The following is a 16,780-nucleotide window of genomic DNA, read 5'->3' as shown; positions in this document are numbered from 1 at the left end:
AAGGACGACGCGGACAACATGCAGGAGCGGTCTAAGATTAATTTACAAAACACGAATAGATAAAAAATAAGTAAAAATCCACAAGGAAAAAGTTTTCCTGTAGTTGGCTGTATACCATGTAATACAAAAAATAGTAAAATCCTTTATAAAAGATATATATTTAAAATCCTTTGTAAAAGGTATGCATACAATGCATACGTGAAAGACTGAACGAATACATGGAGGATACTGTGGGAGAGTACCAGGCAGGATTTCGATCCAACCGTTCGGTAACAGACCAGATTTTCACGCTAAAAGAATTACAAGCAAATTGCTATGAGTACAAAACGACCTTATATGCGCTGTTCGTAGATTTCAAACAGGCATATGATCGTATAAATAGAAAAGAAATGTACCGTGCTCTGAAACAACTACAAATCCCCAAAAAATTCATTAGCTTGATTGAAATGACGTTGGCAAAAACGAAAAACGAAGTAGTGTGGAAAGACATCTCAGAGGACTTCGAAATCAAACAAGGACTCAGGCAGGGTGACCCGATGTCAACCACGTTGTTTAATCTTGTTCTTGAAGTAATAATGAGGAATTGCAGCATAAAAATGGAAGAAACCATATTTAAAAACGAACATCAATGTATTGCTTTTGCGGATGATCTAACAATATTAGCAAAATCAAAGAAAGAATTGAAAAGAATTGTGAAAAAGATAGAAAAAGAAGCGAATAGGTTTGGTCTAAAGATAAATGAAAAGAAAACTAAATACATGATAATGGGAATGGGTGATACACAGCAAGACAATGAAGAGTTTATAAAAATACAAGGGGAGAAAGATTACATATACAGTTTTGACAGAGTGGAAGAGTTTACTTACCTTGGCGTGAAAGTAAAGGAAAATGGACATGAAGATAAAGAAATAGAATCCAGGATTACAAAAGGCAACCAGAAATACGGAATGCTGAGATTCTTAATGAAGTCGAAGTTTGTTTCAAGAAAAACAAAAGAAAGAATTTACAAGACAGTGGGTTTTAAGAAAGGCAGATGAAGAAAGATTAGAAAGATGGGAGAGGAAAATTCTCCGATCAATTTACGGCGGCATAAATGCACAAATGGGATGGAGAAGAAGGACAAATAAAGAGTTGGAAGAGCTGTATACGGAACCAAAAATCACCGCAATAATAAAGGCGCATAGAATAAGATGGCTGGGACATGTGCAAAGATTGGAAAACCATAGAATGACCAGGATGATATTGAACAGGAAGCCAGTAGGGAAAAAAAGGAAAGGAAGACCCCGTAAAAGATGGTTTGACAGCGTCCAAGCAGATTTAAGAGAATTAAAAATAGATAACTGGAGAAACAAGGTATTAGACAGAAAAGAATGGAGAGGAGTGGTAAGAAGAGCGCAAGAGAAATTGTAACAGAAGAATGTGCCATGAATTGTAAAATGAGAGCTATATATATGTACCTATATATTTATATGATGTATTTTTTAAATAGACAAATTAATATTGTATATTGTAGATCTGTATAGTAAAAAAAATGTAATTGAGTTTTTCACGCCCAGGGCCTACATGGCCTGTTGAGCAAAATAAATAAATATATTTAAAATCCCTAAAAAGGGCTACATCACAATCACATAACTAGTTTTCGACTGGTTTACCAGTCATCATCATTGCTTACGTGAAGTTTACATGCTAACCACCAAGATATAATATAACAAAAATATGAGGGTCAAAGCCCTGTATAAGTAATCCATCAAGGAAACATAGGGTGAAAATGCTAATTTAAGCGTGGATGTTTGAAATATTTTTGGGTCATTCCATTTCAAATCACTCAATTTTGGAGCAAAAAAAATTTTGGACCTCCGATTTGTCTGAAAATTGGTATATAGCTTCTGCGGGACGTACAAATAAGATATTTAAGGTCAAAAAATCTTCTTCTTCTTTTTTTCTCAAAATGTTATTTTATGCGATTTTACAGTGATTTGGTGTTTATTTATACAAATTTGCATTTTCTATCGTAAAGTATCAATGAAAAACATAATATTTTAATAGAAAGGACTCAAAAATGTTATTATATGGCATTATAACAAGGTACTTTGATTCAAAACAAGCTTTTGATCAAATTTTATAGTGTAGAAAATGTTAAAATACCGTTTTTTACATTTTTCTCCATTCCCAAAATACATCATAATCGATTTGGCTGAAAATTTGCCCACAGAAAGACAAAACATAGGACTTTAAGTGGTGAGAAGGATTTGAATTATATTACAATACCAAAAAAGTTACATGCAATATTATAGTCAAAAATATAGGCGTCTACTGTAAGTAAAATTAACTCAAAAAAATCGACCTCACGACAAAAATTGTTAAAAAGAAATTGTAATAATTGTAAATACGATTTATTTGGAACAATTTCAGTTCCTACCATTTTTGTCGAAAAGTTAAAAATGGCGGAGATATTGAGACAAACAGGTTCTCCTTTAAAATCAAGATGGCGGCTAACGTAACGGAGGAATTCATTCGTGATTTTAAATTTAGGCTACTATTGACTCCCTTAAAGATCAGAAAAATAAAATTTTGGGCAGCTCGGCATTCAAGGTCAAATGCTATCAGCTTTTGAGTCTGATATTACTGCATGTAACTTTTTTAGTATTGTAATATAATTCAAATCCTTCTAACCACTTAAAGTTCTATCTTTTGGATATCTGTGGGGAAATTTTCAGCCAAATCGATGATGATGTATTTTGGGAATGGAGGAAAATGTAAAAAACGGTATTTTAACGTTTTTACACTATAAAATTTGATTAAAAACTTGTTTTGATTCAAAATAACTTGTTATAATGCCATATAATGACATTTTTGAGTCCTTTCTATTAAAATATTATGTTTTTCATTGATACTTTACGATAGAAAATGCAAATTTGTATAAATAAACACCAAATCACTGTAAAATCGCATAAAATCACATGTTGAGAAAAAAAGAAGAAGAAGATTTTTTGACCTTAAATATCTTATTTTTACGTCCCGCAGAAGCTATATACCAATTTTCAGACAACTCGGAGATCCAAAATTTTTTGCCTGAGTGATTTGACATGGAATGTACCTTTTACTAATATGCCCCAGGTAACATCTGAGCTGTGATTTGACTTGTTCACATGGTGGAAGTGTGGCAACAAAAAATAAGTATACTCTCTCTATAACGAATACGGGTATTACGAGGTTTTGCTTATAACAAGATACACTAGGCATCCTATGAAATTCTTATTGAACTATCTTCTTCTTCTACGGCACTACAGCCCAAATTGAGCCTTGGCCTCCTTTATTTTTTGCCTCCACCCTTGCCTGTCTGTGGCTGCTCTTCTCCATACACGAACTCCTAAAAGGGCTTGTGCGTCGCTGTTTACTGTGTCTTCCCAGCGCTTTCGTGGCTTCCCAACCGGTCTCTTTCCTTGCATTCTAGCATTCAGTGCTCGTTTTGGTAGGCTATCCTCTCCCATTCTTATCACATGTCCGGCCCATTGCAACCTTTGTAATCTAATGAAGTCTGACAGGGGCGTTTCCTTATAAAGTTGATAAAGCTCGTTGTTGTATCGACTTCTGAAGATTCCATTTTCCCTCACAGGTCCTAGTATTCTCTTAAGTACTTTCCTTTCGAATGTGTAGAGTTTGTTTTTGGATGTTTCTTTCAGCACCCAGACTTCACTGCCATAGCATGTTATTGGTCGAATTAAGGTTTTATAGATTCTCATCTTTGTATTTCGGTGGACACTTTTTGACCGAAATATATGGGAGAGGGCAAAATAAGCTCTGTTTGCCTGCGTTATTCTCTTCCTTATTTCTCCATCTTCTGATCCGTCGGCATATATTTCTACTCCCAGGTATGTAAACTTTTCAACCGTTTCAATGTCATCTTCATGTATAATGTTTTCTGGGACTATAGTTCTTCTCGTCTGAGTCATTATTTTTGTTTTTTCTGTGTTAATTTCCAGACCTAGCATTTTTGTTTGTGTTTTTAACTCTGGATATGTTTCCTGTGCTCCTGTTGATGTTCTACTCATAATATTAATATCATCAGCATAAGCGGCCAGTTGAACCGTTCGGTTGGTCAGTAGATTTCCTCGTCCAGTTTGCATTTGCCTAACCGCATACTCCAGTGCCAGGTTAAACAATGTTGGGCCCAGCCCATCTCCCTGTTTTAGTCCCTGCGAAATGTTAAAAAAGTCTGTCCGGTGGTTTTGTATTCGTACACATGCCTGAGTTTCATCCATTGTGGCTTTAATGAGTCTTATTAACTTGTGTGGTATTGCCAATTCAGCCAATATATAGTATAGTTTGTTCCTTTTGACTGAGTCGTATGCCTGTTTGAAGTCTACAAACACGTTGTGAACATCAATATCGTGTTCCCATGCTTTGCTCAAGATCTGTTTTACTGTGAATATTTGATCCAGTGTCGATCTTCCCCGTCGGAAGCCCGTCTGATACTTTCCAATAATATTTTCTGCTAGTGGTTGGAGCCGCTGGTTTATAATATACGTGAGGACTTTATATGCTGTACATAGTAGAGAGATTCCACGGTAGTTTTTGCACTGGAGTTTGTCTCCTTTTTTATAGATCGGGCATACTATACTTTTCTTCCAGTCGTCGGGTATTTTCTCTTCTTGCCATACGTCTCTGATGAGCGCGTGGATGTGACTTGCTAGGTGGTCGCCACCTACCTTATGTAGTTCTGCTGGTATTTCATCAACTCCCGGAGCTTTATTGTTTTTCTGGGCCTTAATGGCTTCGAAAACTTCCTCTATGGTTGGAGCTTCTACTCCATTCTCTTCTACGTAGATCATACCCATTTCATCTTCCATGTCTACTTGAGTTCCAAGTAGTGTCTGAAAATAATGCTTCCAGGTTTCTGTGACTTTCTGTTGGTCACTGATTGTTTGCCCACTTTCATCTTTACATAGACTTGTTTGAGGTTTATACCCACTTTTTATCTTTTTTAGGTATTCGTAAGCCCCTCCAATTTCGTTGTTTTTGAAATGTTCTTCCATTTTTTCTATTTGTCCATTTTCATAGGCTCTTTTTTATTTCTACATGTCTTGTCTGCTTTCCGTCTTGCGACTTCAAATAATGTTCGTCTTTCCCGTATTCTTCTTGTTATGTACATTTTGTGTGCTTCATTTCTTTCCTCGATTGCTTGTCTGCACTCGTCATCAAACCATGCTGCTCTTCTCTCCTTTTTCTTGTTTCCCAGGGTGGACGCTGCTGCTGTCAGTACTGCTGTTTTGATATTAGTCCATTTGCCCTCTATGGAGTGCAGTTCTAGCGTTCTTAACTCATTTGCGACTTCTTGTTCGAACTTCTCTTTACATTCCTGAATCTTCAGTTTTTCCAGGTCCAGTTTGTTTGTTCTTTGTTGTCTTTCGTTTCTTTTGCTGTTAACTCTGCATCTAAATTTGGTTTGTACTAAAAGATGGTCTGAACCACAGCATGCTCCTCGTCGTGTTCTCACATCGGAGATACTACTGGCTGCCCTTTTGTCTATCAGCACATGGTCAATTTGATTGGTTGTGGTTCCATCTGGTGAAATCCATGTCATTTTGTGTATGCCTTTATGTGGGAAGCATGTGGAACTTATAACCATGTTTTTACTGGTGGCAAAATTTATCAAAAACTCCCCATTCTCGCTTGTTTCATTGTGCAGAGAGTGTTTTCCTATTGTGCCATAGAACTGCGGTTCCTTGCCTATTTTAGCATTCATATCACCCATTATAATCTTGATGTCATTTTTTGGCGCATTATCATATACTATCTCCAGCTGTTGGTAAAAGCTTTCCTTTGTATGTTGCTCTTGATCTTCTGTTGGACAGTGAATGTTTATCATTGTTAGGTTGAAGAAGTGGGTGCGAATTCTCAACTTACATATCCTTTCATTGACTGCCTGGAAGTCGATGATTTTTGACTTAAAATCATTATCCACCACAAATGCGACTCCACATTCTTTGCTTCCTTGTTCCTTCCCACTATATAGAATTGTGTGCGTTTTAGTGTCCCTGACACCTTTCCCCAGCCATCTTGTCTCCTGAAGAGCAGTAATCATGATCTTATATCTTTTTAGTTCTTGCAGAAGTGCGGTTTGAGCTCCTGGTCTATTTAGCGTCCTCACATTCCAGTTTCCAAATGCATAGTCCATGTTTCGTAGCTTGAGTCGTTTCCGAAAGTTCCGTCCTGTATTCCGAGGCAAATGTTCAGGTTTCGTAACAGTGTGTTTTTTTCCGGGAGTGGCTTGTCAGCCCACTGCCCAACCTTCCTCCTTTATCATGGCTTAGGATCGGCAGTGGTGACTCCTGAGCCACTCGATTCACCCATTTGTCACCACAGGCGGAACTATAACCCTGTATAATGAATGAGTCATATTTAGTTATAACGAGGGAAAATGAGATCGAAAAGCATGTTTCTTTGCCTGTTTTTAGCGCGGTGATGGCTGTAAATACAGCTGCCTGTATACAGAAATGCCTAAAATATGTGTGCTTATCGAGCAGGCTCTCTCTTGTCGTTTTCCCATTACTGAGGATTGTGATTTCTTCCAATATTTCGTAATATTATCAAGAACCACATACTTCAGTGAGATATTAAATTAATAATTTAAATGTTAAAATAAAAGCTTATCGCAATTTTTACTATATCTACAGGCTACAAGCAAGTAATTAAAACAAAATTATCCATGTTTCTATATGTGTTTCTATAATGAGAATTATAAAAAATAGGCATTGAAATCTAAAAGCCGTGATTTTTTAGCATTATAAAGTGAGTACAAAGACATACATAAGATTTTTTTGTGTTTCCACCTTCCAATTGCTGTGCACATCATCTAGACTATATCCATTTTTTATAGTTTTATGATTTTTTAAAACTAATTTTACTAGCCTAACCTTTACCTGATCGTTATGGTAGAATAAAATTAAACGTCGATTACAAGAGAGCGCAAAACGGTCGATATAAGAAAATAATTAGCTATACATCTCCATTAAGAAACTGTTAGAGCGCAAACCGGCCGATTTCAGGTAAGAGCGCAAAACGGTCGAGCGCATACCGGCCGACACCACTATTTGGGAGCTTTTAAAACGAGAAATTTTCGATGAGCAGGTCACTAACGAAATTGTTTTGATTAAAGAACTAATATATCGTTGAAACCACAATAACAAATTGAAGAGAAAAAATTTTAACTGCATTCAAAGTATGCCACCACGGGTACTAGCGATAATCAAAGTTAGAGGGGGCTCAGCAAAATATTAAAAAAATACAAATATGTGATATTTTCAAATGGTTTATTGCTGTTTCTTATTAAATGTATTATATTTAATAATAAACACCAATAAATCATTTAAAAATATCACATATTTTTATTTTTCCAATATTTTGTTGAGCCACCTTTAACTTTGATTAGCGCTTGTATCCGTCTTGCCATACTTGGAATGCAGTTAAATTTTTTTTTCTTTAATTTGTCATCGTGGTTTCAATGATATATTTATTAGTCCTTTAATCAAAACAATTTCGTTAGTTACCTTTTCATAGGAAATTTATCGTTTTAAAAGCTCCCAAATAATTTCCATCTGATTAAGGTCAAAGTTCAACAAATTATTAAAAAGTAAATAAACATGTAATATTGTCAAATGTTTTATTGGTGTTTATTATTAAATATAATATAGTTAATGTACAACATTAACATTACATAACAAAATTAAATTTAAAAATCATATTTTAAACAAAACGTACCTAGTGGAATAGTTGATTAGTGGAATAGTTGATTTTTATAAAAATTCAGAGGTGGTCATAATAATATGGCCAGGGACTGTATACTACACATATAAAAGTTCAAAATTAGTTATAAGGCCATCTCAGATTTTACCTTTTACACAAATGGCGGGCATTCAAAATGGCGACGATACATATGTGACTAATAGCACGATAACTTTTGAACGAAAACTCCGACTTCAACTAAATTTGGTAAATGGGTTCTTTTTGTGGAGTATAAGATCCAGCTCTTGAACATTTTTTATTTTACATTTTTTTCTAATTCTGTAAATAAAGCAGTTTACAGGGGGGTCAAAATATAGTGAATAACCCTGTACCTATGTACGGCAGATTCGTGCAAAGATTATAAGAATTATTGTGCATTTAATGGTAGAAGCACATAATTTGGACCACATATACTACCTATACAAACGTTCAAATTTAGATATGAGGCCATCTCAGATTTTGCCTTTTACAAAAATGGCGGGCATTCAAAATGGCGACTAAACATATGTGACTAATAGCACGATAACTTTTGAACGAAAAGTCCGATTTCAACCAAATTTGGTATATAGCTTATACTTTTGGTAAAAACACAACTTCTGGTAAACCTATTCTTCCTGTTCAAGACCTCTATCTTATTCATCAAAAAAAGCACCTTGATGCCAAATTTGACTGAAATCGGACTTTTCGTTCAAAAGTTATCGTGTTATTAGCCACATCGTCAATTAGCAGCCAAAGCGAACGGTTGTCTATGTACGAAAAATCTGTGATAAAACAAACCCGGTTTCGCTAATGAGTTATTCGAGACAACAAAACAAAACAATTATTTTATTGTGTCTAAAAATTCGTGAATGTATTTAAAGTTTTTAAACAAAGAAATTAGTTATTGCGGATTTTACGAAGGTTCTTATTTTTTTAATAACATTTTAATCTTTAACGTAATAACTAAAAGAACATTCGCTCATTGAAAGCTGTTAGCAGGGAGTTATCGTCAGCAATAATGTTAGAGATTCCAGTGGCGTATCAACCGAGCAGGTAACATGAGCAACTTTTCAACAGGCTTTTATTCCCAACCAAATTATGAACAAAATGTAAAAACCATGGCTCCAATGATCCAAAATCCTATACAAATTCCCACTTGTTCCCAACAACCTAATGATTCACTACAAATAAACCAAACAAATGAACAAACAGCCAGTATTGAAGAACAGCAATGGAATGAGGTTACCGGAAAAAGATTAAGAAGCAGTCCAGAAATGCCTAGAAGTAACAAAAGACAAACAAAACTTGGTGAGTACTGGTTAAGTAAACCTATAACAACACAAAATCAATTTGAAGCACTAAGTTCAGTAGTTGAAAGTGACAATTTGGAGGACACAGTTAAAAATACAGATGCAAAACCAAAACCACCTCCAATATTTGTATCAGGCGTGCAGATCTGCAAGCCTCTTATCGATCTATTGCAACAAGTAGCAGAAAATGATTTTATCACTAAAGCAATCAACAGCGAACAAATAAAAATTCAACCAAAATCAGACAAAGCATACACCGCCATAATAAATGCTCTAAAAACAAAAAACACGGATTTCCACACTTATAAACCTAAAAGTGAAAGACACTACCAAGTGGTTCTTAAAGGCATGCACCCCACGACAAATTTAGAAGAGATAAAAGAAGACCTTAAAACCAAAAACCATAATGTTATAAATATATGGAATATACTACACAACCAAACAAAAAAATCGTTGCCTATGTTCTACATTGATCTAGAAACAAAAGATAATAACAAAGACATCTATAACATTAAACAAGTAATGCATTCTATAGTAGAATTCGAAGCACCGCATGTCAAGAGAATAATTCCGCAATGTAGTAGATATCAAAAATACAACCACACAAAAAACTTCTGCAATAAACAACCGTGCTGTGTCAAATGCGCAGAACCTCATTACACTAAAGAATGTCCAAGGAAAACCAGAGACAATAATGTTAAATGTGCTAACTGTGGTGAAAATCACCCCGCAAATTATAGAGGGTGTGAAGTTCTCAAACAATTACAAAAACTTAAATTCCCTAACCTGAGACGACATAACGCGAGGACAAACCAAGATAGAACTACAACAGTCAACTATGTGCAACCTGGAATAACATATGCACAAGCAACGCAAGCAGTTAACCAGCAAGCCTCCAACCAAACTACTACACAACATATTATACCAAATCAAACTAATAACCACACAGACATGTCAGAACTGAAAGACATGTTAACAAAACTAACGGAACAAATGAGCACTATGCTCAACTTCCTAACCATGATTCTCAACCAGAAATGAATCAGATACTAAAGCTAGTATTATGGAACGCCAATGGCTTAAGTTAACGTGTAGAAGAATTAAAACTATTTATTAACACACAAAAAATTGACATAATGCTGATTACAGAAACTCATTTTACATCCAAAAACCACATTAATATTCCACGATTTACAACTTATCATACGCAACATCCCAACGAAAAAGCACATGGAGGCACTGCAATAATAGTTAGTAATAAACTAAAGCACTACGAAATACAAAAACATGAATGCGACAATCTAGAGGCCACCAGAATTGTTGTGGAAGATCAACTAGGCCCACTAACAGTATCAGCTATATACTGTCCGCCAAAGCACAATAACAAAACGGAACAGTTTGAAAATTTCTTTAAAACATTAGGAAATAGATTTATAGCAGGAGGAGATTTTAATTCTAAGCATACTACCTGGGGATCCAGAATTATTACCACAAAAGGCAGAGAACTTCTTAAAGCTATAAACGCGACCAATGCAAATTATCTCACCACAAGGGAACCAACTTACTGGCCTACCGACAATGCAAAAATACCTGATCTACTCGACTTCTATATTGTTAAAGGAATTAATGTTAAATGTTCAAAAGTAGAATCTTGTTACGATCTACTCTCTGACCACTCTAGCGTAATCGCGACATGGTATGCACAAATAACAAACAGTATAAACAACCATCACTATACAGTAACAGAACAGACTGGATCATTTTCAAGACTAAACTAGATGAACTAATTGACATAAACATCCCATTGAAAACAAAAAGTGACATCTACGCAGCAGTAGAAAATCTTCAGAAATCTATACAAGAAGCTGCTTGGTATGCTACCCCTGACTGCTACCAAACAGAATTTAAAGAGCATTGCCCAACTGTAATAAAGGAGGAGTGGCGAAGAAAAAGAACACCTGAGAACAAGACAAAATTAAATAAAATCACCAAGGAAATTAAACTACAATTGCATAATATCAAAAATGATAAAATACAAGAATATCTTACAGGTTTATCAGCAAACGCAGATAGTGAATATTCCCTTTGGAAGGCCAAGAAAAAAATCAAACACCCTAAACAACAAATACCACCAATACGGAACCAAGAGGGAAACTGGTGTAGAAATAATAAAGAAAAAGCCGAAGAATTTGCAAATCACCTCACAAATGTATTCCAGCCACATCCCATGGAATATGGTGACACAGAGGAAGAAATAAATGACTTCCTGGAATCGCCCTGCCAGATGGACTTACCTATACAAAAAATCACCACTAAAGAAGTTAGAAATATTATCCAGCATGAAATCAGTCCAAAAGAAACTCCAGGGTATGACCTGATCAACGGGAAAGTACTGCAGATTGACATGCAAAGGTCTGAAAATGATAACGCAAGTATTTAATGCAATATTTAGGCTAGGATACTACCCAGAACAATGGAAAGTTGCTCAAATTATTCTCATACCCAAGCCAGGGAAAAATAAAACTCAGGTGACTTCATACAGACCAATAAGCCTGCTACCTGTTCTATCAAAAATCTTGGAAAAACTTCTCCTTAAACAATTATCCCCAGTTATAGAAGAAAGGAAACTAATTCTCCAACACCAATTTGGGTTCAGAACACAACACGGAACGATAGAACAGGTACATAGACTGATAAAACATATCAGAAGTGATTTAGAAAATAAAAGGTATTGTTCTGCTGCATTCCTGGACATTGGTCAGGCCTTCGACAAGGTATGGCCTGCTGGTATGCTCTTTAAACTAAAGAAAAATCTTCCCCATCCTTTTTATCAAATCCTAAAAAGCTATATTTCCAACCGACATTTCCTAGTCAAGCAGGATAATGAATACACAAGCCTAAGACCAATAAAAGCCGGAGTACCACAAGGAAGTGTCTTGGGACCGATATTGTACTTGCTCTACACTGCTGACCTACCCACAAGTAACAGAACAACGTGTGCAATTTTTGCTGATGACACTGCTGTACTAGCCTCTCACCATGATCCAAATACAGCATCCGTAATCCTTCAGAAAGACCTTAATAATATACAAAGATGGCTTAAAAAATGGAAGATAAAGGCAAATGAGAGTAAATCGATCCATGTAACCTTCACCATGAAAAGACAAACATGTCCATCTGTAACACTAAATGAAACGCAACTCCCACAAACCGATACTGTCAAGTACCTAGGAATCCATCTTGATAGGAGATTAACTTGGCAAAAGCACATTTTTACAAAAAGAAAACAACTAGGAATAAAATTCCGAGAAATTTACTGGATCATCGGTCGTAAATCTCAACTATCTCTTGAAAACAAACTGCTGATATATAAATCTATATTAAAACCAGTGTGGACCTATGGTATCCAACTTTGGGGGACAGCCAGTCAAACTAACCTAGAAATACTGCAGAGATTCCAGAACAAAGTCCTTAGAACAATGCTGAATGCCCCTTGGTACGTGCCAAACTATGTGATAGAGCAAGACCTCAATGTGCGATCCATAAAAACAGTAATAACAGAATATTACAAAAAATATTCCAAGAGACTAGAATCTCATCCAAACGAGTTAGCCAGCAACCTCACTGATGACCACAATGATGTACGACGCCTGAAGAGATTCAAAGTAGTGGACCTAGCAAGAAGATTCGAATAATCTGTGATAACGAAACTTTTAACTTGTTTTAATTTAATTTATGTAAAGAGGGTGATTACTGGATCTCCCTCTACAGGTCAAATTTTCAATTTTTGTCAAAGAATTTACCTATTGTTCTTAGTTAAGGACAGATTGTAAATATTACAATAAAAAAAAATTAGTCACATATGTATAGTCGCCATTTTGAATGCCCGCCATTTTTGTAAAAGGCAAAATCTGAGATGGCCTACTATCTAAATTTGAATCTTTATATGTGTAGTATATGTGGTCCAAATTTTATGCTTCTATCATTAAATGCACAATTGTTTCACATATCGGCTGCACTAAAGTTTATACATTGTAAATCGTGCTACGGGAGTGCTCCTCGTAGCATTTATCGTATCTTGGTTTGTTTATTTCTAGTGCACGTTGATTGTGATTTTAGTATAGTATCTACAGTAAGTGTTAGCCTGTCGATTTTTCTATTATTTGTCTCATATTCAGAAGGGGTTCTCGAGTACCTCTACCTTTGGTAAAACCAGTTTGATCTTGCAGTATTTCTCTTTGTAGGACAGTTGTCAGTTTCTCATTGATTATTTTTGTATCTTACTGGTATGCGAGATATAAGAGATGTTTCTATAGTTATGGTCGCATAAATGGTCGCATATATTGAAGCTGCCTTTTTTATGTATTGTCGTCATTATTGTATTGTCTAGTCGTCAGGACATTGCTTGGAAATCCATACTTTATTACAGAGCACGTGAAGTAATTTTATTCCAGTTTCTTCTCTGTCTTTGAGCCTACTACTTTATTACAGAGTATGTGAAGTAATTTTATTCCAGTTTCTTCTCTGTCTTTGAGCCTACTACTTTATTACAGAGTACGTGAAGTAATTTTGTTCCAGTTTCTTCTCTGTCTTTGAGCCTATTAGCTATTTTTTACTAATTCTTCTTCTTTGAGTGCCTCTCCTATCGGAGATTGGATATCATTAGGGCGATTCTAATTTTATTTACTGCTGTTTTGAACAATTCGTTAGTGGTACAGCCAAACCACTCTCTCAAATTTCTCATCCAGGACATTCTTCTACGGCCTGGATTTCTTCGTCCTTGGATTTTTCCTTGCATTATGTTTTGTAGGAATGTGTACTTTTGTCCCCTCATCAGGTGGCCTAAGTATTCAAGTTTTCTCTTTTTTATATTCAGTAGAACTTCTGGCTTGTTATTTATTCTGCGTATTACTTCTTCATTTGTAATTTTATCCACCCAACTTATTCTTAGTATACGGCGGTAGCACCACATCTCAAAGCTTTCAAGATTTTTAATATTCCTCTGTTTAAGAGTCCATGACTCAACACCGTAGAGCAAAGTACTGAATACATAGCATTTTAACATTCTAGTTCGTAGATGAATACTAATATCACGATTACAAAATAATTTTTTCATTTTTATAAAAGTAGACCTGGCAATTTCAATACGTCTTTTTATCTCGTGATTTTGGTCACCTGTTTCATTGATAAGGGTTCCCAAGTATTTGTATTCGTTTACTTTTTTTAGTTGGGTACCGTTTATTGTGATACTAGTGTCATTTATTGGATTCTTACTGAAGGTCATATATTTGGTTTTTTTGACGTTCATCCTTATGCCGTAGTTATTACATATCTCATTCATACTTTCAACTAGATGTTGTAGATCTTCCGCTGTTCTTGCCATTATCACAGTATCGTCAGCATATCGAATGTTATTGATAACTTCTCCATTGACTATTATCCCTTCGTTTGCATATGAGAGAGCTTCTTGGCATATTTGTTCGCTGTAGATATTAAACAAGAGTGGTGACAATATACAACCCTGTCGTACCCCTCTACGTATTTCTATTTCGTCCGATGTTTGGTCTTCTATTTTTAAATTAGCTCGCTGATTCCAGTACAGATTTAATATTATTTGTATGTCTCTGGTGTCAATGTTCTTACTCTCCAGGATTTCTTTGAGTTTACTGTGGCGTACTTTGTCAAAGGCCTTTTCAAAGTCTATAAAGCAGGCGTGTACCTCTTGGTTAACATCTAGGCATCTCTGTGTTAGAACGTTCAGGGCAAAGAGAGCATCCCTTGTACCTAATCCTTTTCTGAATCCCATCTGTGTATCGTTAATATCGATGTCTAGTTTTTGATAGATTCAGTTGTGGATGACTCTAAGAAATATTTTAAGCAGGTGACTCATCAAGGAGATTGTTCGATGATCTGAACATTGCACTGCCTTAGTTTTCTTCGGTATGGTGACAAACGTAGACAGCAACCATTCTTGTGGTATTATACCAGTACTGTATATTGTATTGAATATATGCAATATTATGGTTACGGATTGAACATTCAAAAGCTTCAGCAGTTCTGTAGGGATTTCATCAGGTCCGTTTGCTTTTCCATTTTTAGCGTTTCTTATTGCGTATTCTACTTCTTCTTTCAATATGTCTGGCCCAGTTGCATTGATTATCTGAGTTAAGTTGTTTCTATCGCCTTCAAATAATTCATTCAGGTATTCTGTCCATCTTTTTATTTTATTCTCTAGATCTACAATAAGGTTTCCATCTTTGTCTTTAAGTTTACCTATTTGGCATTTCTTTATGCTTCCTGTTATCTCTTTTACTTTTTTGTGCATATTGAACGCATCGTACTTTTTCTCATAGGTTTCCATTTCTTCACACTGTTCTTTAATCCACGCCTCTTTGGCTTCTTTTATTCTCTTTTTTATGTGTTTGTTTATTTCTTTGTATTTGTCTAGGTAATTCTTCATATTTCTTCTTTGTTCCATCAAGTCTAGTATGTCCTGTGTCATCCACCCCTTGTTCTTTGTTGTCGTTTTTGTCAGATGTTTCTTTCCTGCTGTTTGTATAGCTGTATTTATGTACTTTAATTTTTGGTTAACGTTATCTGTATCGTTAATTTGTTGTTGCACTGAACTGAGGTTTTCATTTATTTCTTCTCCTGTTTCTTGTTGTATATTTTTGTTTCTAAGTTTAACTAAATCTAGTGTCTTTCTTTGTGGTCTCCTTATCTTTTTTGGTCTCGCCTCTATCACAGTAACTACCGGATTATGATCTGAGCCTATATCAGCTCCTGGGTACGTCTTAGTACATTTAACAGCATTACGATACCTCCTTGCTATCAGAATGTAGTCTATTTGATTTCTCACTATTTTTTCTTTGGTATGTTGTGGAGATGTCCATGTATATAATCACCGAGGAGGTAATTTAAAAAGGGTGTTTGTTATTACGAAGTCTTCGCTCTGGCAAAATTGAATCAATCGATCTCCTCTGTCGTTTCTGTTTCCAAGTCCATAGTTTCCTACATGTTCTCCTACCTTACCTTGACCGACCTTGGCATTAAGATCGCCCATTATTATGTTAATGTGTTGCTTTTTTTATTGCTTTCAGCATTTCTTCTAAGTCGTTGTAGAATTGTTCTATTTCATCGTCATCTTTATCTGCTGTTGGTGCATAGGCTTGAATAAGATTTATTAAGTTATGTCTTTCTTTAATTTGTATTAATATTAAGCGTTCTGAGTAAGAAGTACAGGTAATCAGAGAATTTTTCCATTTCATTGAAATGATGATTCCAACTCCGTACCGATGGGTGTTGTTGTCGATTCCGGAGTAATAAAATACGCCATCATTTCGTGTTGAACATTTCCCGGATCCTGGCCATTGTGTATCGCTGATTCCTAAAACATCGATGTTTAGTCTATTCATTTCTTGTTCAACATTATCCAGTTTTCCTGCAGAGAACAAACTTCTCACATTTCACGTTGCAACTCTTAAAGTTGTTGGTTTCTGCATTTTTGTACAAGGATTTTGCAGGTTTACGACCGAGTGAGCCTTGTAGTCTTGTGCTTTTCTCTCTCTGCCGGATCTTGGTATCCGATTCCCATGATCAGTAGAGTTTCCACTATTTTTGGTGTACACCGTAATGACTTAACTAGGGGTACTCTATGAGTCTTTAATACAGTGGTTCCCCGTTGCCTTCTGCATCCTTCCACCGTT

The 16,780-nt window shown here is 35.6% G+C and overlaps 1 protein-coding gene across 2 annotated transcripts in view; it reads left to right on the top strand.

The window, feature by feature from the left end:
• Positions 1–16,780, top strand: part of LOC114335305 (pancreatic lipase-related protein 3-like) — a 593,140-nt gene that overhangs the window by 348,436 nt on the left and 227,924 nt on the right. The gene's annotated exons all lie outside the window — the stretch shown is intronic.

The sequence above is a fragment of the Diabrotica virgifera genome, chromosome 3 (assembly GCF_917563875.1).
Source record: "Diabrotica virgifera virgifera chromosome 3, PGI_DIABVI_V3a".
Taxonomy (NCBI): Eukaryota; Metazoa; Arthropoda; class Insecta; order Coleoptera; family Chrysomelidae; genus Diabrotica; species Diabrotica virgifera.
This window is presented reverse-complemented; position numbering and strand designations above follow the sequence as displayed.